The 20,446-nt window shown below is 38.7% G+C and overlaps 1 protein-coding gene across 3 annotated transcripts in view; it reads right to left on the bottom strand.

The window, feature by feature from the left end:
* The window catches only part of ZEB1 (zinc finger E-box binding homeobox 1), a 79,293-nt gene that overhangs the window by 44,488 nt on the left and 14,359 nt on the right, over nucleotides 1-20,446 (bottom strand). The window lies entirely within an intron of this gene.

Here is a 20,446-nt window from a genome sequence, read left to right on the forward strand (position 1 = left end):
ATGATTGTTCAGGTAAGTCAACAGTCATTCTCCTGTGTGCTGCTTGGAGAGTCCAAGCAAGGGACATACCCAAGCTATGTAGTCCTAGGGAGGGAAGCAGAATTGTCCAGGGTGTGTGGAGCCACAACGACCCGTTGTAACACTCTCCTCCCAAAGGAAGCCTCAGCTGCAGTGTAAGAGTCAATGCGATAGTGTCAGGGATGACCAGGTAGCCGCCCTGCAAATTTCCTCTACTGGAGCTTGCGTTATCCATGCAGCTGTAGTAGCGGCGCTCCTCGTGGAGAGTGCTGTAATTCTTGGAGGTACTGTTTTGCCCTGATGCTGGTAAGCCAGCTTAATGCATGCCCTCAACCACAGCCCAATGGCTGACTGTGACACTTTGCGTCCCATGGATCCCAGCTGAAAAGAAACAAAGAGTGATTCGGAGCTGCAAAACTCTTCCATCCTCTTGATGTATCTGTGGATCGTCCGCCGCACATCCAATTTGTATCAAGTTCGTTCTTGAGGATGGTGAGGACAAGGGCAAAAATTAAGAAGTATCACTTCTTGAGTCCTGTGAAATAGGGAGTTAATTTTAGGCAAAAAGGCTGGATCTAACCGAAGGACAACTCGGTCAGCATGAAAAATGCACAGATCTTCACGGACCGAGAGAGCCGCCAGCTCCCAACACCCTCTTAGCTGATGTGATTGCTATAGGAAAAACCGTTTTCAGAGTGAGATGTTGAAGGTCGACGGAACGTATGGGCTCAAATGATGACTTGGTCAGTGCCCACAGGACAAGCGGGGGATCCCATGAAGGAAACCTTGAATTACAGGCAGATGCAGATTGGTGGCACCCTTGATGAAGCTTTTCACCTGAGGATGCTGTGCCAACGATATCGATGAATTTCTTGTCAACATGGTAGAGAGAGCTGCAACCTGGCGATGAAGCGTGTTGGGGGATAACCTCTTATCCAATCCTTCCTGCAAAAAGTCTAGCAGTTGCGGAATGATTTCCAGGATGATCTTGATGTTATGAACCCTGCACCAACTAGCAAAGGGGGTCCAAGTGGCGTCATAAATCCTAGACGTGGATTGGACGGCGAGACGCCTGGATGGTGCAGATGACTTTGTCTGAAAAATTGTCCTTCCTCAGGAGTTCCCCCTCAAGTGTCAGGCGGCCAGGTGGAGCCAACTGGGATCCGGATGAACTATGGCCGCCTGGCTGAGGGAGAGAAGCTCCTGAAGTATCTTCCATGGTCTGCAAATGGAAAGGATGACCAGGTGAGTTGCTATTAAGAGAACTTCCGCTTCCTCCAACAAGATCTTGCGAACCAACTGCGGGATGAGAGGCAGTGGTGGAAAAGTGTACAGAAGGTGCTTGGGCCATTGGCAGCACAGAGCGTTGATCCCCTCTGCCTGCGGATTGGCGTATCTCAAGAAAAACCTCGGGAGTTGGCTGTACTGGCAAACAGATCGATCACCAGTAGGCCGAACTTGATGATCAGTTGATGAAAGGTTGACGGATGAAGATGCCATTCTGCGTTGTCAATGGTCATCCGACTCAGCCAGTCCGCCCTCACATTGTTCACTCCCGAGATATGGTCCACACGTAAGGAGGCCAGATGACTCCCTAGAGCCTCTCCTTTCACCATCAATGCTTTGAACTTGGTGCTCCCCTGGCGGTTGATGTGGGCCTTTGTCGCTATGTTGTCTGTAAGCATCAGAACATGGCGACCCACAATGTCTCACTGGAATCGATGTAAGGCTAGCCTGGCAGCCCTCAATTCTAGCCAGTTGTTGTGGGCTGCCTCTCTGTGTGATCACTTGCCTTGTGCCACTTGCTCCTGGAAGTGGACACCCCAACCCTGGAGGCTGGCGTCTCTTGTGACTACCAGTCGGTCTGGTTCCTTGAAGAGGCATCCCCTCGTCAGGGAGCGAGAGTCCCACCACTGGAAAGACTGTTTCACCTTCGGGAGCAGTCTGACACGCCTGGGAGAGTTGCTGAATAGGTAGAAGGAACCATTGCAATTCCCTTGCATGAAGATGTGCCCAGGGAACTATGTTTATGCATGAAATCATGAGTCTCAGAAGTTGCAATAGAGACACGATGGATGCAACTGGATTTACTCTCACCTGCAGCATGCGGGTGATGAGATTGCATCTTTGGTCTGGGGATAGGAATACCCCACAACTGTCTGAGTCTATGAGTGCTCCCAGGTGCAAGATGCAAGTTGACGGTGTCAGCTAACTCTTTTCCCGATTCACCAAAAACCCGTGATACTGCAGGGTGGAGATAGTGACACAGAGATCTCTGAGAGCTTGGTTGGTGGATGCAGATAGAATCAATATGTCATCTAGATAACAAAAAAGACGTATTGGATGGGAGCACAAGTGGGCTGCTACGACTGCCAATATCTTTGTGAAAGTCCTCGGTGCTGACGACAGACCGACTGGCAGAGTTTGGTACTGGTAATACTTGCCGTCGTAGTGGAACCCGAGGAACTTCCTGTGGGACCTGTGGCGTAAAGTTGGAGACGTCCGCCTATGGGAGGATCCCATTGGTAGTCACTTGGACCTATGGTAAGGGCGGTTGCTGGAGCCTCTACAAAATGAACGCTCAAAGGGCTGCTGTTATTGTCGGCACTTTTCCTTGAAGCCTCCCCTATCCTGGCTGCGGTCATTGCCCTGGGGGAAGAATCTCTGGTAGGAGGTACCCTCTCCTGAGGAGTCAGTGCCCCGAAAGGGCTGTTTCTGAAAAAAATTATTGCCCTTTTTGTCTGCCTTCCTAGTGGCTGGAATGAACTTACATTTATCTTTAGTTTCTATGAGGACCATTTCTAGGGGTTCCCCAAACAACTGTCCTCCTTTAAAGGGAGCAGAAGCTAGTTTCCACTTCGACTTCATGTCCATCTGCCAGTGGCGGAGCCGCAGCAGATGGTGTGAAGTAAATTTGGAGGCTAATGTCCGGGAGGCAAACTTGGTGGCGTTGAGGGAAGCATCAGCTGAATATTTGACAGCTGCAATGATTTTGTTCAGATCATGCTTCCATCTTGAACCCTCCTTGGAGGATTCGACTTCAACTGTGAAAGCCAAAGCAATGAGGCCCCAGTAAAGAAGAATAACAAGGTGGATGCCCTAATTGATCAAGAAGCCACCTGGTGGGTTTTATGGCATGCCTTCTCCACCTTCGTATCTTCAGCCTTAAGACCTTCGAGAAGGTTCGCTGGTAGGACAGAGTTGGAGGTTAGAGAAATAACTGGGGCATCTACCTGTGGGACCTTCAATAAGTCCTCTTGAAAGTCTGCTGTCAACCGAATAGAGGTTTTTATCAGCCCCACTGGGATTTGTTAGTGAACCAGGCTGCGCCCACTGGCACTGAACAACATTCACGAACAGATATAGTACAGGCACCAGTTCCTGTGCAGGAGTGTTCTCCTTGAAGAGCTTTCCTTTGGATCCTGAGATCCAGAGGTAGTTACTGTTCCCTGGCTGGGAGTGCCTTAGTCAGTGGAAGCTTTAGCTTTGTGCAGGATTGATTTGAAAAGAGAAGGGCAGAACAAGCCAGTGAAGGCAGGTTTGTCAGGGGGAGGATTTTCATCCTCTGATAATTCCTTTTCCCCTATACTGTCCTCCTTGAGGACAGATTTCTCTGTGGCAATGGAAGTGCCCAGAGAGGCGGGTCCCTGAGCCCCAGCCCCATGGCTGGCCTTCTGGGGCGGTCTGCGAGCCTCTTGTGGAGGCCAGCCTCAATGCTCCTTTCAATGGCCTGCTCTATGATCTTTTGCATTGCAGAAGACAGATTGGACTCTTGAACTTCGGTAATGCTTGAACCTGCAACTCCCTGAGGGTCCCTGTACTTCCTCATCAATGGAACAAGCGAAGGGGCATAGCTCCTCCTGCAAGGAGGAGGATTCTGGGTAGCCCAGGGAAGCTGCAGGAGAGGAGCCCCGGATCCCGCATCCACCAGGAAAGGAGAAACGTCCCTTCGAGAAGAGGATGGCATTGGCCACCTGTGGATGTGGTAAGGGGATTGAGCCCTGGAATTAGTGCCTAAAAGAAAGAGACAGTCTCTGGGCCCTTTCAAAAAATTTTCCAAAGCTCTATGCCTGCGGGCCTCAGCCTTAGGCAAGGCCTTGCCCCCTCTGGGATTGGGTGTTTCCTTCCTCTTTGTGCCTATATTGCAATCCTCTCTGTCAGGGGGCTGTGGCCTACTGCATTTAGACGAGGGTTCAAGCTGCTCCTTTGGTGCTTTTAGATTACTGTCAGCCATGGTGTTAACAGGCAGCAGAATGGGAGGTCTTCTGTGGGGAGGAAGACTTGCTGGAGCCCAAATGAAGGCTAAGCACTCCCCAGTGGCGATCTGTAGTTTGTGAGGCAAAGCACGGCAAATGGAAAACAGTCCGGCTGAAAAGCATGTGAAAAACCATTCCAAATGGTGGCCGCGATCTTCGGGTAATGAGGAAGCTGTTAAATGCAAGCCGAAGCCTCCAACGAAGTCTCCGGCATGAACAGTCAATTGAAAAGACAGCTGGGGGAAAGGAAGCCTCCTACTTCCCCCGTGCCCACCAGCAGCCGCTAAACAAGCGCCCCAGCAACAGGAAGCTCTGGGGAGAAAAGCGGAGCCACGAAGCCCCGAAGTCCTCACAATCACTTTAAACACTAAAGAAGCGTGAAAGAAACTGCTAGCTAACTACCAAAAAAACAATTACAAAAAGAACAAACTCTATACTATTTAAGGATCATTCCAGTCTATTCACACAAAAATTGAAGAACTCTCCAAAACACATCTGAACTGGGCTGGAATGAGTTTTAAACTGATCTCAATGAGGAGAGGAGGCGTGGTTAAGAAAATTAACTCAGTCCTTGGGCGAATAGAGTGACTTTAACCCTTGCTTGGACTCTCTAAGCAGCGCACAGGAGAACTATGTATTGGTATTTAAAAATAAATGTTCCCTAATTTCTCACAGTTGCCATAATAGTTACACTTTACAGACTAGAAACAAATATGTTGATTTGGTCAAGGGAACTACATATCTAACACAAATATGTGTATATTTATTTATATCAAACTTATAAAACCACCCATCTCTTTCACAAAGTGACATATATATTCATGGATAAGCCCATCCATGGCTAAAGTGACCTTCAGAGTCTTATCATATGTTTTAATTTTCTCAATTGAGTTATCTGGAGGAGTGCAATTTTTCATGGTATTTTAAATTAAAAATTCAAGGGTTTGATCATTTGCATATGGCTTATCCACAAGTATATAAGGGTATTTTGTGTGTGTGTGTGTGTGTGTGTGTGTGACTATATATTACTATATTTACTTGAACATAAGTCCACTGTAAATAAACCAAATGTAATTTGGGGTATATAACCTAACATTCTCCATTTATCTGCAAGTATATTCAGTATCTTTTATTTGAATCATTTGTCTGAAGTGGTGTAGGGTTTCCTGCCTAAGCAGGAGATTGGACTAGAAGACCTCCAAGGTCCTTTCCAACTCTGTTATTCTATTCTACTTTAACAATAAATGCTATGAAATGACTAAATTGTTAATGTTAACCCATCTAAAAATCAAGTTAATGAAAATAATTAACTTAATTCTGAGAGGCAATAGCTGATATTACAGGACCCCATTAAACATAGACATAATTTTAGAAATGTCATAAATATTCTCATAATTTGATAGACATAATTTGATTTAAAAAACCCTCCCTTTAGCAGAAAGACACTAATGTTACAAGAAAGTCTATTCATGACTCCAGGCAGGTTTTACCTACAGTAGAGACCTGAGTATTTTACTAAGCAGAATCTGCCATAGAGACGTACCATCTGATAGATGGACTAGAAATCTGTCAAAACCCGCCCACTCTCTTAGGCTGAATGATGAATGTTTCTCCCATAAGCAGCTTATGCCAGGGAAATGCACCAATCACTTTCCTTAAGTTGTCTTGCATTAAATATGTGAGGAAAACAGCAACTGCTGGCCTCACCTCTGAGGCAGAATAGGGCTCTGCACTAAAGGAAGTACAAAAATATGCTGGTATACATTTCTATTGCCTAACAGACCTGAGGAAGAGCCAGAGACATTCTTTGGAAAAAGTAGAAAACTACAGCCTGAGATTTTTTTAGCACACCACATACAATGTATTACATCATTCAAAGCTCAGAATTGGAGTCCTCAAAAGAACTAGCAACTTAATATTGTAAGCCTCCCAAAGTTATCTCATAATGACCTGAGTGGCAAACAAATCTAATAAACAAAGTAAACAAAAAGCAGGCACAATACTGCTCATGAGTACCCTGCTGGAAGTTTCACATTGCAGCTAGTCCTCAACCTACAGCAGTTCATTTAGTGACCATTCAGAGTTAGAATGGCTGTGAAAAAAGTGACATAAGACCATTTTTCACACTTACAACCATTGCAGCATCCCCATGGTCACATGATCAAAATTCAGATGCTTGGCAACTGCTTCATGTTTTATGACGGTTGCAGCATCCCAGGGTCAGTCACATGACCCCCTTTTCCAACCTTCATACAAGCAAAGTGAATGGAGAAAGCCAGATTCCCTTAATAACTATGTTACTAATGTTACTAATTTAATGCAGGTATTCACTTAACCAGCCTGGCAAAAAAGTCGTAAAATGGGGAAAAATTCATTTTACGAATGTCTCACTTAGCAATAGAAATGTTGGGCTCAATTGAGGTCGTAATTCAAGGACCACCTGTACACAAATTATTTAGCCAATTCATATTATCTTTAAGGGTTTTTAAAAATCTTTCAAGAGTTTCATTAATAGAAACTGAAATACACTAATGATGACAGTGATATCTATCCTCTTTTACAGTTTAGGACTATCCTTCCTTATCTGGAGCAGGGTCTATCCTGTGGCAAATGTTACCTGATCTTTAGGGCATTGGGGCTTCATTGCTCTGGATTTTTTCATCCACCAACGGGCAGACACGCAAGAAAACTATTTTCAGATTATAAAATCAGACAAGCACCAACATTCTTTGCTACAGAATGAAACAGAACTGAATATTCGAATAAAATATATTACTCTTGTTTGCCAAATGATATACTATATTTTTTGGAACTACCCCCCCCCCCCAAAGATGAATTTAGGTGCGTCTTAAACTCTGAATGTAGCACCACCACCCTTCGGCCACCATGTATCGCGTTTTAGACCTGTTCCAGGTTGCAGGGATTGCCACAGTCCATCGCCCCCCTCCGTGGCTTGCGTTTTTGGCCTCTGAACGCTCCATTTGAGACTCATGTTTTCGGATGGTGATCACTGGTGATATGCTTTGGCTATCCCCCCAGCCTTGAACAAGTCTCAAACAGAGCATTTGGAGGCTGAAAACACAAGGCCTGGAGGCCAAAATGGCAACCCGGAACAGTTGCTGTCTTGTCTTATCGCTTCCGCATTCTGCCTGCTTTACTCACTGGAGTTCCCTGCGACGATCCGCTGTGCTTTTGAAGCTGCATATCAGCCCCAATGAGGCTCACAACCAGCAAACTAATGTGCTGAAGCTGACCAGGCTAAGGATGCTAACCAGATTAATATGTGGTAGGCAGAGGCAGATGTTTTTTTCTTATTTTCCTCCCCAAAAACTAAGGTGCGGAACATCTTATACTCCGAAAAATACGATAGCTTTGTTATGAAATTTAGATGCCATTGAATTACATTAAACAATTTTTTTCAAGATCTTTGAAAAATCCAAAATATTTTAATAGTCAATTATAATGAAAACATTCTTGAATGCAGAAGAGAGAATATCAATTGCACTGAGTAGAACACCTGAGTTACTTTCATCTAACTGCCATTCAGATATTAACAATTATGTACTATTATGGAGGTTTAGTATTTACTCCAAATTGTCAATAATACTCATCTTCATAGTTCATCCTACAAAGTGTAAAAAAATTATAAAAATATAAAGGCTAGCTGAGACATTTAGACATGCCTTTCTACAGGATGTTTAAATGTAAATGATTTTTGAAGTTTGAATTTCACTTTTTACTTTATCTTGTGGATAATTTTATATTTAACATAGTAAGCTAAGCCATAGTAGACAAGATAAAGATATGGTAAGATAAAGATGGTAAATTTTGCCCTCCCAGGTACATGCTTTTAACAGCGTTGCTTTGAAATCTTTGCTTTTGGTTAAACTGTGTTAAGCCTTATACCACACTTTCCACAGACTTCCTGCCTCAAAATGGCAGAAACCACCAATTATAGTCAAAGGAATTTTGAGGTTGCCCATCCCTGACATTGAGATTTCTGAATATCAAAGTATACAGTGCAGGTTAATAAGACAAAATATGATTTGCATATGATGAAGGGAAATATTACCAAGATACATACGTAAGAAGTAATTTAAATACAAACTGTAACTTTCAAATTTACATGAGTATTACGTTAACTAGTTAAATTATACCACTTGGACTCTTCTATACAGAAATGTAGTATTCCAATATCTCAGGGTTGCCACAAAGATGAGAGAGTCAAGCTATTCTCCAAAGCACCTGAGGGTAGAACAAGAAGCAATGGATGGAAACTAATTGAGGAGAGGAGAACTTAGAACTAAGGAGAAATTTCCTGACAGTTAGAATAATTAATCAGTGGAACAACTTGCCCCAGAAGTTGTGAATGCTCTTAACACTGGAAGTTTATAAGAAGACATTGGATAACCATTTGCCTGAACCTTTTTTTCCTCGGTGCCAACACCTATAATCTAATGCCACCCCCACAGGCCCTACCCTGCGCATGACCTCCCCACGCTCCTCCCATTCCCACATAAGCATGCGCGCCCATTTTGGTGCTAGCAGGCCTCCCTGAAGCCTCCTGGGCCCAAAAACAGGGTGTAGGGGGACATGCCACACCCCACCCCATTTTTTGTCCCAGGCTTCAGAGAGGGATGCTAGCACCAAAATGGGAGTTGGGGGACTGCAGTGCACCCCATCCCCATTTTGGTGCTGGCAAGCCTCCCTGAAGCCTCCTGGAACAAAAAACGGGGCACCGGGGGGGGGGGGAGCACATTCTCAAGCAATGAAGCAGAAATTCTACTCACAATTTACAAAGAAAAAAGGCAAAAAATAAAAATAAATTGCAAAATCTACTTTTTTATACTACGAAGACAAGATACTAGGCAAGAAAACGGCAGATTGTGAGTTCAAGTTCCCCCTTAGCCATGAAAGCCAGATAAATTTGGACTAGAGGTGGGTTGCTGCCGGTTGACCCCAGATCAGACAAACCAGTAGTAGCACCGGTGGGGGGCTCTTTTTACCCACCTGGATGTTTCTGCGCATGCACAGAAGCATCATGCACATGAGTGCGCACCCGAACTGGTAGTAGAAAAAATGGCAACCCACCTCTGCTTTGGACCAGTCTTAACCTAACCTGTCATAGGATTGTTACTGTGAGGAAAATAGAGTAAGGTGTGTTGGATATGTTCATTGCTTTGAGTTATTAGTAAAAATAATAAAGATTGGATACAAATAAATAAAATAAGTCCACTTTAAAGCTCCAACCTACCGTACTATTCAAGCACTTTTAGCCACTTGCACAAAAGATGTGCAGGAAAGATCAAGATTTATAGCACCATTAATTTAAGATGCTCTACTAAGTGTACATAAATAGAAGCTATCATTTAAGATAGATGTTTTGTGTGATTATAACTTATTTAAAACCAGTAAACTGCTCTGAGAATCTTTTGGCCACACACAGGTATGAGCCTAATTATCTTTTGGCCCTAACTTTGCCGCATGTTTTATTTTCCATTGTATTTTCCATTTAACATACTGTTTCAATTCTACTTTTGCCATTTTATATACATTAGCCCCAGTCATTTTATGTTGCCATCACATGGAGCTCACCCCTACTTATGTTATATACACATAGCAATTTTTGTATAAAGATTTTTTTTAATTCTTTATAAATCTCATATAATCTATTTTATAGAAATTGAGTAAACTGAAGAGTTTGCAAAGTCCTTCAAAGAAATTCCACTTATGTTTGGATTTGAATCCTAAGGAGAGGCAGATTGGCTTAGGAACAGGTATAGACCAATTGCTGAAAAGCACTTTCATATATGGATAGTCCTTGTTCAGCAATCACAATTGGGACTGGCAACTTGGTCATTAAATGTAGTCTTTTTTAACTGAAATTATGACTATACTTATGATCTTACTTCAGCTTTGTTTGCTTTATAGACTTGTGAAGGCCATAAATGCGAAGATTAGTGGCAAAATCATTTTTTCATCACTGTCATAATTGTGAATGGTGCTATGTAACGCAGTTGCTAAATAAGAACTACATGCCGATTTAAATCTGTGCTATTGGGATAATTGCTCTTTTTAGTCTGCATAGTATGTTTTAAAATAATACCTAGTACTTTTATTACTACAAAATGGCATGAGTCTCAATCCAGGATTTAAACAGAAATATATTTGGACAGGAAATAAGGCTAATTTCTTTAAAATACCTGTTAGAAAGTTAATAAATTCAGCATAAATGTTTATTCTGCATCAAATATCTCAGGGAATTTCCTACATATTTCAAATGTTAATCTTTTTTCATTACATTTTGTAAATATAAATATCCTTCCATTCTAAATTTGTAAAAAAATATCAAAATTGCTGTTACCATAAAAAGTAACTTTCTGGTTATTATATTAAAAAGCCACTTTCTCTTACATACAACTTACCAAGGATTTTGCTGTTTCCTGGGGCCCCCTTGTGGGCTAATATGGAATCTTTCTATTTTATATCCTTCTATAACTGAATAGCAGTTTATTTTACTTACAAATGCAAAGGAGGATATGATCTAATACATTAATAGTGTGAACAATCATATCGTCTGGAATTTTACTTATTTAAACAAAGTTGAATTCAATCCTGACCTGGTAATTAGGAATTGTTTTAAATTTATATTTGAATTATTTTTTAATTCAGCTAAAGACTTTTTCTGGAATTTAGGAACATAACTAAAAAAACTGATGAATTTATAAAACTAGCATCATATATGATATAACATTTCTGATGATTTATATATCCAGTTTTGCAGAATAATTAGTTTAATGTAAATGATTAAATTTTATATCCACATACAACTGACATCTGATATATTAGAGTGGAGTGAAACAAACAATTAAGAATTGCAATAGCATGTGGAAGTCTAATTGGAAGGGAGGAGGGGAGGAGAGAGAGAATCTGTTTTTCCCAGAGGTATTTGCAACCCTTTTTCTAAGGTATGTGGCAGCTGTTATGCTTTCAAACAGTTCCAAGTAGCTATTACATTTTAAAAGAAAAATAAATTTAAATGTAGCTCTTAGATTAGGTTATAAAACCTGAAAGAAGTTTTGCTGAGGGACCATATTCCAATATACAAATTCTGAAGAACCATATTCCATCATCGAGACAGAGTTCTACACAGGTTTGCTTTGGAATGCAACTGGATTTCTTCATTATCTTGGATAATTTCCTCTTTTACTTCCATCTTATTTGCCATGTATTCTATGTACTGCACTTTTAAGGATTAATGGGATAAGATGAGCACATTAGTATGTATGTGATATTAAATGAAAGTGACATAAAAAATTCAATGCATGTGCCAGGTACATATCTGAATTTAAGAAATATCTATCAGAAAAGATCTGAAATGAATGGGACGAACTATTCATCTGTCTTGGTATGAAAAATAGAAACTTTTTCTAAGAATAAATGCAAACTTATTCCCAATTATTAATACAGCATAATCAAGTGATAATAACAATACCCACCGCTTTGCTTCTAATTATCATTGATATTCAAAACTTTAAGACTTCTCATTCTTCAGGTTTTTTTAAGCTCCAGGGCAGGATAAAAAATTGCCTAGCTATCTCAAAGATGAATTAAAAAAATAAATCTAAAAATCTGATATAAGCTAATTGTCTCAGAAGTTCCCAAACATTTTTGATTTGTTTGAAATTGTTTGAAGAGTTCCATGGGCACATATATAAAAGATTACCACGAGAAAATATCCATTCAAAAATAAGTGATTGCACTGGCACACACATAAAGGAAAAAACAGGAAAAATCTAAATTGGAACAAAGACGCACACAAAAAATGGGAGATATGCTATGCTCAACTGATTTTTTTTCTTCTTCATCACCTGCCCTGCTTAAGGTTGCTCTTTTTAAACATCTCTAATACTTTTTTGTTGCATTTCCTCTTTTACCTTTCTAAACTTTATTAGACTGGAATCTCTGAGTCAAACTAAATCTGGAAAGACATTTCGAATAGGCTGGGCTACAGATAAGTACATTACCGTGTGTTGTATTGACATAGTGGGAAAACCATCTTTGTGAATGTTTCAGAGATGATCTGTCATTTTCTTTGTAATCTCTTCAAGAAAAACAAAAATCCATGGTATCCCATTCAGGCTGAAGACACATGGGGGAAGAGAGACACATTTCTTTCCCATTTCGGTTCACATACAACAGGGGGAGGAAAGAGATAGAGGATTTCAATAGGTCTATGTTGTAGGGACCTCTCATCTTTCTGCAGTTGATTGGAAGAGAACTGTACATTAACTTTCTGTGAATTTCCAGGAAAAAGTATAATTTATATATTTGCAAATATTAGATGCTTTCCATAAAAGAGATTGAAGGGTATATTCAAGTTATCAGCAAAATGCAAGGTACAAGAAAGGCAAAGAACAGAGTATTATTTGAAGTATACCTAGATTAGTATTGTCTAGTCACATCTACTGTAATATCAGTCTATATCAAGCCAATAAATATATTTTTTCCTATTTATAATTCATGTATTTCCCAAACAAATTCTGCTTTCAAAAACTGTCCGCAACCAGGAGGAATATATGCAAAACAAACACATGTAATACAGAAAGATCAATATTTTTGCAATTTAAATGTTAGTTATTTATGCAATATTTTATTATCAATATGCAAATCATGAGAAAGTTTTAACTTATACAGCCACAATCTCACCTCTCCCTTAAAAAAATAGGAAAGTAGAAATACCAATGATTAGATATAAAATACATGAATATGAAGTATGAAATGTGTACTTGAGTATTAATCTCCATTTAGAGTGGATGCTGTTCAGCTAGCCCTCAACTTCTAACCACAATTGAGCCCCAAATATTTGTTGTTAAGCAAGGCAGTTAAGTGAGTTGTGAGGGGTCCTTAGTCCTCTTGATAATGCTGCCTAGCTTGGTTTTATCTACAATAAAACAGTCAAGCTCAGAGAGCACCGAGGACCCCTCATTTCAAACTTTAGCTTCTTTATTGTTCTCCTTGGTAATTGAGTTGTGTTCATTTTAAGACTTTTGTTGCCACAGTGGTAAACAAATCACTTCCCCTTCCCCCGCTGGTTTGAACTTGGCTGAGGTTATAAATGGTGATCAAATAACTTTGAATACTGCAACTGTCATAAATACATGCCAGTTTCCAAATGACCGAAATATGGTCAATTGACCATAGGGGAGTTGCAACATATGAAATTATTTATTTCAATACTATTGTAATTTTGAGTGGTGACTAAATGAATGATTATAAATCGAGGACTACCTGTATAGGAATGCAATTTTTTAAAAGTTTCATTCTGGAGTTTCTAGTTTACAAATTTCTTACTGGCCATCCCCTCAAAACCAAGTCTAAAATGCAGCCATATCTTTATCTACAACATTGCATCGATCAATTTTCAGGAAAAAAAAATTCTTTTCACATCCCCGAAGTAACTTGGACTGTTTTGTTTAAAATTTTTAAAACTGAATGTTCTTCTGTTCATAACGTTGCATAGTAAGAAAAAGTTATTCAAATTAGACTATGTACTTTATATTTTATATTTATGTATATCAATATTAGCAACATTGTTTTAGCTTGTTGTACACTTCTCTGAGTCCGCTGCTTGTGAGATGGATGGCTATATAAATTGGATAAATAGAAAACGACCTCAACCAAACTTAAAATCAGAGTGCCACACTATCAATCTCTTCTCAGGGATGCTTTACTATCACCAATTCTTGTTTTTCAATTTTGGAGAAACTATTTCTAGTAAGATCTAAATCCAATATTTATTTTAAATATTTCTTAGGAGAGATTTGTTTCCAGCTTATCCCAGTGCAACAACAAGCTACCCATCTAGAAGGCAGGAATACCTGATGTCGTTCTCATTCCAATGCAATCTCTCTGTGCAGGTTTTCAGGTTTACTTCCAACAACAAGTTTTTCTAATTTTTCCCGTTTCAAGCCCTGATGTTCATTTTGCATAATGTTCTACAGTTCTACAGTGAAGAGCCGAGGTGGCACAGTGGTTAGGGTGCAGTACTGCAGGCCACTGTTATCTGCAGTTCAGAGATCCTAATCTCACCGGCTCAAGGTTGACTCATTCTTCCATCCTTCCGAGGTGGGTGAAATGAGGACCCAGACAGTGGGGGCGATATGCTGACTCTGTAAACCGCTTAGAGAGGGCTGAAAGCCCTATGAAGCGGTATATAAGTCTAACTGCTATTGCTATTCCTCATAAGCAAATCCTTTGCCTAAACCTTTCCCTACTCCACCCACTGTCCCTCCCTCATTTCTTTCTAAGTGCATTGATGTTGCAAGGATGGTTTTTTTAACTATGTGAAAATGACAATTCTTCTACTTTTCCCTTCTAATCTTAGCATCAGGATCACTGACAATCTCCATAGCCTTAGTGGAGGACAAATGATAAACCTATTGTCTTTCTTTCATTCCTGGCCCAGGAGCAGAATCCATTAATTGGGTTGTAGAAAGTATGGTCTGACACAGGCCACCTCTAGATAGGAGCCAAGTGGCACAGTGGTTAGAGTGCTGTATTGCAGGCTATTTCTGCTGCCTGCTGGCTACCTGCAATTGACAGTTCAAATCTCACCAGGTTCAAGGTTGACTCATCCTTCCATCCTTTTGAGGTGGGTAAAATGAGGAACCAGATTGTTGGGGCAATATGCTGACTCTTCAAACTGCTAAGAGAGGGCACTGTAAAGTGTTATATAAGTTTAAGTGCTATTTTTGGATCCCTTGCAAAGTCACATTCTGCTGCCTTCCTTTTGGTAGAAATTTCAGAGATGCACTCATTTGTTTTTTCCTACAATTTTTTTGTTTTACTCTTACATTTTTAAGCCCAAAATATACATTTTGTTCTTTTTATGGATATTTTTACTCTATTTTACTGCGAATCACAGTAACTTTGAATTACAGTAACACCAATAGCTATCATATGGCAACAATTCAGTGGAATGATAGTTATCGCTTTCTGAAGCATTATGTGCATTGCTACAGCATTTCCAGATATAACTTCAATACATTAAGCTGACAGTAACCCAACTAGCTCACTCAATACTTTCCCATAAGTTGTCTTTCTTTGGTAATATTAAGTTTCCTGAAGTTTCTAGTTATATTAAAATTTTATTTTCTTATGATTTGTGGTAGCTGGTTAGTGTGCTGTTCATTGCTACTCAATTGACTTTGTGGATGTTTTCAGAAAAGTATAAAAATAAAAGTTCTAAAGCAACAAGGTAAGTTTATAAGACTTTATACTCATATTGTGTAATTAAGATTTTTTTTTCCTGCTTTGTGGAAAATCTCAAGTTCAAAGAAAGCTAAAACAATTAGGAAAAGCAGATTTAAAAGGCTAGGACCTCTATCTGCATCACACTCTATCAAAAGATCTTCCCATCTACCACTTACATTATACTCAATTATATCAAATCGCCCATATAGTACAGGACTAGAGTAGTCAGGGATAGGCTTGTATAAGAGAGAAATGATCTCTTCACAGCTATCTTTGACATAAAATATATTTTATTAGTTATTTAACTATGGCCAATTTTAGCCTATTGGCTAATTAATAGAGTTATGATAGGGAGGTAGATTGATACTATTCAATAATTGTTTGTTTGCCTCGTTTATATGATGTTTATATGAAGGACGTACAGTGGCCCAAAATCATACTAAAAGGAAATAATAGTAATCTTAGAAGATAAGCCCATAAGCAAGATATAACATTTAAGTTCCCTGTGATTGGAAGACATTACAGAGTGTCTATAAGCAAGTCTTTATTTCAGTCCATATCCCAGTAGATTAATAGTTATGAGCTCTGTGTCCGTTACAAAACAAGGAATGTACCTTATTTTTTGGAATATACGACGCACCAAGGTTTTGAAGAGGCAAATTTTAAAAAAAGTTTTTGCACTCTGTGGACCCCCCAAAACGGCTCGATTTTCACGAAAACAGGCCCATTTTTTTTCAAAAAAAGGGCATGAATAGCCTTTAGGAGCCTTGTAGAGTGCTCCTGGAAAGGGGGGGGGGGAACCGAGCAAAAAAATGGCCCTTTCCTCTCCGCAAAAATGGGCTTGTTTTTTGTCAAAAAAGGGGGGATGAATAGCCTTTAGGAGGCTTGTAGAGTGCTCCTGGGAGCTGGGGGGGGGCAAAATTGAGCAAAAAATGCCAGTTTTTCACTAATTTGTTCCCTCCCCAGCCCCCAGGAGCACTCTGCAAGGCTCCCAAAAGCTATGCATGGGCATTTTGATGAAGGGGGTAGGTTTTCAGGAAGCAAAAAAGGTTGTATTCAGTGTATAAGACACACCCAGATTTTCAGCCTTTTTTTTGTAGGAAAAAGGTGCGTCTTATACTCCGAAAAATACAGTATGTTACTCTTAAGTATATTGGATTCTTTATATAGAGATTATATATACTAATGCTTATGTTTCATTGGACGTAGAATTTATCTGGGAAGCAATGTGTGAGAACCACTTACGTTTTCTACTACACAAATAATCTCACAGCATTTTAAGTAATTACTCATCAAGACAAGTAAGAATGTTTATACATTAAAATAAAATTTAGCCCGTTGTATAGACTGCATCGCCACACAGATGTTTATATCAAACTGAGAACAAAGCTGCAACAGCATTCCCCTACATATTTTCTTCAGCACTGTAATAGTAGAAGTTAAGAATGTCCAAAATGTTTGATGAACATACAGTCTTTTGCATGGAACAGAAGATTTCAAATAGTCCATAGCCAAACAGAAATATGTGTGTTTTGGATGGTCTGTTTCAGACATGGACTGAAATACAGCCTGGTTTATTTTTTGATTTTATGGATACAAGTGTTTCAGGTGTTCCATTCCATTCTGTTTTAGCTGCTATGATTGGAATTTCTTGCAATTGGGATATAGAACCATTCTGCACCTAGCTGAAGATAAAATGACTACAAAGTGAACAATAGAAGAAGCAATTGTTCTGAGGGTCTATTGGCTTCAACTCAGGATTGGTGCTTACTCTTATAATGGTCTCAAATTCTAGGGAGGCTATAGAAAGTTCAGCTGCAAAAATACACATGTTCATTGGATGGCAATAAAAAGTTTACATTTTCTTTATCTCTTTACTGCCATCTGGTGTTTGTTCATACACATGTAATATAAGAACTTACTCTGAATCCTATTTCCCATGACCAAAATACCTGAATTGTTTAGGTATTTATTTCTACTCAACATTTAATTGGTAAATCATTTCAGGTTTTCTTTCTGCCAAACCTCAGCTAGGCTGAAATGGCTCAACAAAACTTTTGAGAGGCATTGGTTTGTTTTTAAGTTTGAAATAAAAAAAAACTTTTTCCATTTCGTGTCAACCTCTATTGTAAATTATAATGTACCTAATTGCACAGTAGTTGGATTCATACAATATAATATGCTATGATTGGCTTACCCGTGATTTGTATAATAACTAAGGTCATGTAAGTCAAAACCAAGCAAGCTGTATTAACATTTAAGATTTTGTGTGACATAGAGGTCATTGATAACTATCCTCCATGGATGCATTGAATTTTCTTCAAAAATCATTCAAGCTAGAAGCCATTATTACATTTGCTCTCTCTTATTTCAATATGGATTGATGAACTAACATTTTATTTATCCTGATTTATATATTATGCGGCAATAGTAGTTCATAAGAAACTTACCCCATAGTCATGAGTTTCTCCTGCAAATTAAAATAAGCTGGACAGAAATACCGACAGATAGGTAAATAGCTAAGTAAATAGGTAGATTTCAATATTCTGTAATAGGCAAATCTTTTGCGTATATGTGATTTCCCCCCTCTTTTTTAGTAAGGAAACTTATCTAGCCATGATCACATCAGCTATATAAATGTACGTATCAGATCCGAAATATAGCAAGTAGAAGAAATGTTTAAAAAAACACTCTATTTCTGCGCAGATTAAAAAGTGTGTTTCTTTTAATTAAAACAGTATTACCTTTCTGACTATTATCAATATACTACATTCATAAGAACAAGTTATCCAATTAATTTCATGTTTAATAGGCAAAGACAAGACATTTTGGGCTTAGACACGACAATGAATCAAAATAAATTTTATTTGTTTGATTTAAAATGTTATATGGCACTACCACTGTTATTAAATCAATATAAATAATAATTACAATAATATAGCTACATTGGATTAGATCAATGGCCCAATTAGTTTAGTAATTCTATTCACAGTGGCCAACAAAGAGATACAAGAACTTTACAAACTTAGCTGATAAATCTCTTCCTTCACTATTTCTCCTTGATGGATAATGATAACATCATCCATCAAATTTGTATCCAAATTTGTGTTATGTTACAAACATAAATGTAAATAAGTCAATTTACCTTGCTGTTGTTCTCCTTTTCTCTTTCTTCCGTCTTTAACAGCTTAATTGACTATTCAAGGGAATTAGGCCTTTCCATAATGTGTCCAAAATATAATTAAAACCTGAACATTTGTACCTTGAATAAAAATTCTGGACTGCTTGTTCTAGGATTCGTTTGTTTTCTGGACTATCCATTGTATTCTCAGACATTTTCTCCAACACCAAAATTCAAAAGCATAAATACTCTATGTTGCTTCTTCAAAGTCCTTTTTTGTTGTTGCTGCAGGATGTTACAAAGAAAACAATCACCTGTACAATTTTGATCTTGGTAGGTATAGACACATCCTTGCATCTCAATATCTTTTCTGATAACTTATTTGCTACTCTAGCAAGTGCTACTCTGCAACATATTTCTTGACTGTTGATTTCGTTAATGTTGACAGTTGATCCTAAAAGGCAGAAACTCTGTTAATCTTAAATTTGTTGCTGTATTTATCGGTACTAATTTAATCTTCTTTATATTTAGTCTTAGTCTTACTTTTTCACTGTACTTTTTGATTTTCACCGCCAGTTTCCAAATCATTTTCAACTGGCAGGGTAGGGTCATCAGCATAGCTCAGGTTTGATGTTTCTTCTTCCAAATTTAAAACAACACTAATCGCTTTCCAAATTTCCTCAATATATATTCCAATATAAGTTGAATAAATAAGAATATACAGACTCAATTCATTTCTTTGCAGACCGGGGTCCAGTCTGTTTTATTATTTATTTCACACAGCTGTGTGTGAATTATACTTCTAGACCTGTGTATAGATTTTGAATGAGGACAATGAAATATTCTGGAATTCCCATTTTCATAAGCAAATCCTACAGTTTGTCATATAGATACCTACCTATACCCATTGAATCAGATGATTTTCTTTTGATATTCTGTGTTGTTTCCCTGCTTATTCTAAAGCCATCTCGTTTTCCATGCATGGTTATAACCTGCATGGGATAATTCTAAACATTATTTACTGGCATAGTGACATAAAATTAAGGCTATTGTACAATAGCTTGCTTACTCAGTTAAGCCTTTTTTCTTTTGATATTGTCATGCAAATTCATTTCTTCCAATCTGTTGGCTCCCAGGTCATACTGCATGTTTGCTGACATCATTTATAAATTAATATATTAATAGGTTGTATAAATCTGTTGCTTACAATCTTTGTGTAGATATATCATAAATTATTCTAATGTCAGGCTTGGGCTGGAATGTTGATTTAACTTTATCTTCTAATACTGGAACTTCTTGTACTTAGTAAATATTTTTTGAAGGCTCTTGTATGTTGACATGTATATTCCTTCCATGTCTATTTGATCTTCTTTCAATCAATTACTATCTGTCCACTGACATCCTTTAGAATATTAATTTGAGGTTCTGAATTCTGAACTCAGAAATGCTTTGAAAGGCTTTTTTTTTCTATCTTCAGTCCCTTTCTATATACAGCCTTTTACAGATGTTGTAATACTCCTTCTTCTAACAGTTCTCTGAAATCTCGATATTGCTTCCAAGATCTTTCTTGGCTTGGCTTCTTTTCTCTTCTTGGCAATTTCCACTGTTTGTTCTGCGATTCAGTTGGCTTTTTTTGGTTGTTTCGATTTTTGGCTGCCTTTTTTAGATTCACCCTGAGCAACTTCAATAATACCTCTGATTCCTTATAAATGTGGTTCAGGAGTCAAATGTGATTCCTGATGCTTTCCTTGAAATGACAGCTATATGCACAGTGTGTGAAAACTAGTTGGCTAAA

This window comes from Thamnophis elegans, chromosome Z, assembly GCF_009769535.1.
Source record: "Thamnophis elegans isolate rThaEle1 chromosome Z, rThaEle1.pri, whole genome shotgun sequence".
Classification (NCBI taxonomy): Eukaryota; Metazoa; Chordata; class Lepidosauria; order Squamata; family Colubridae; genus Thamnophis; species Thamnophis elegans.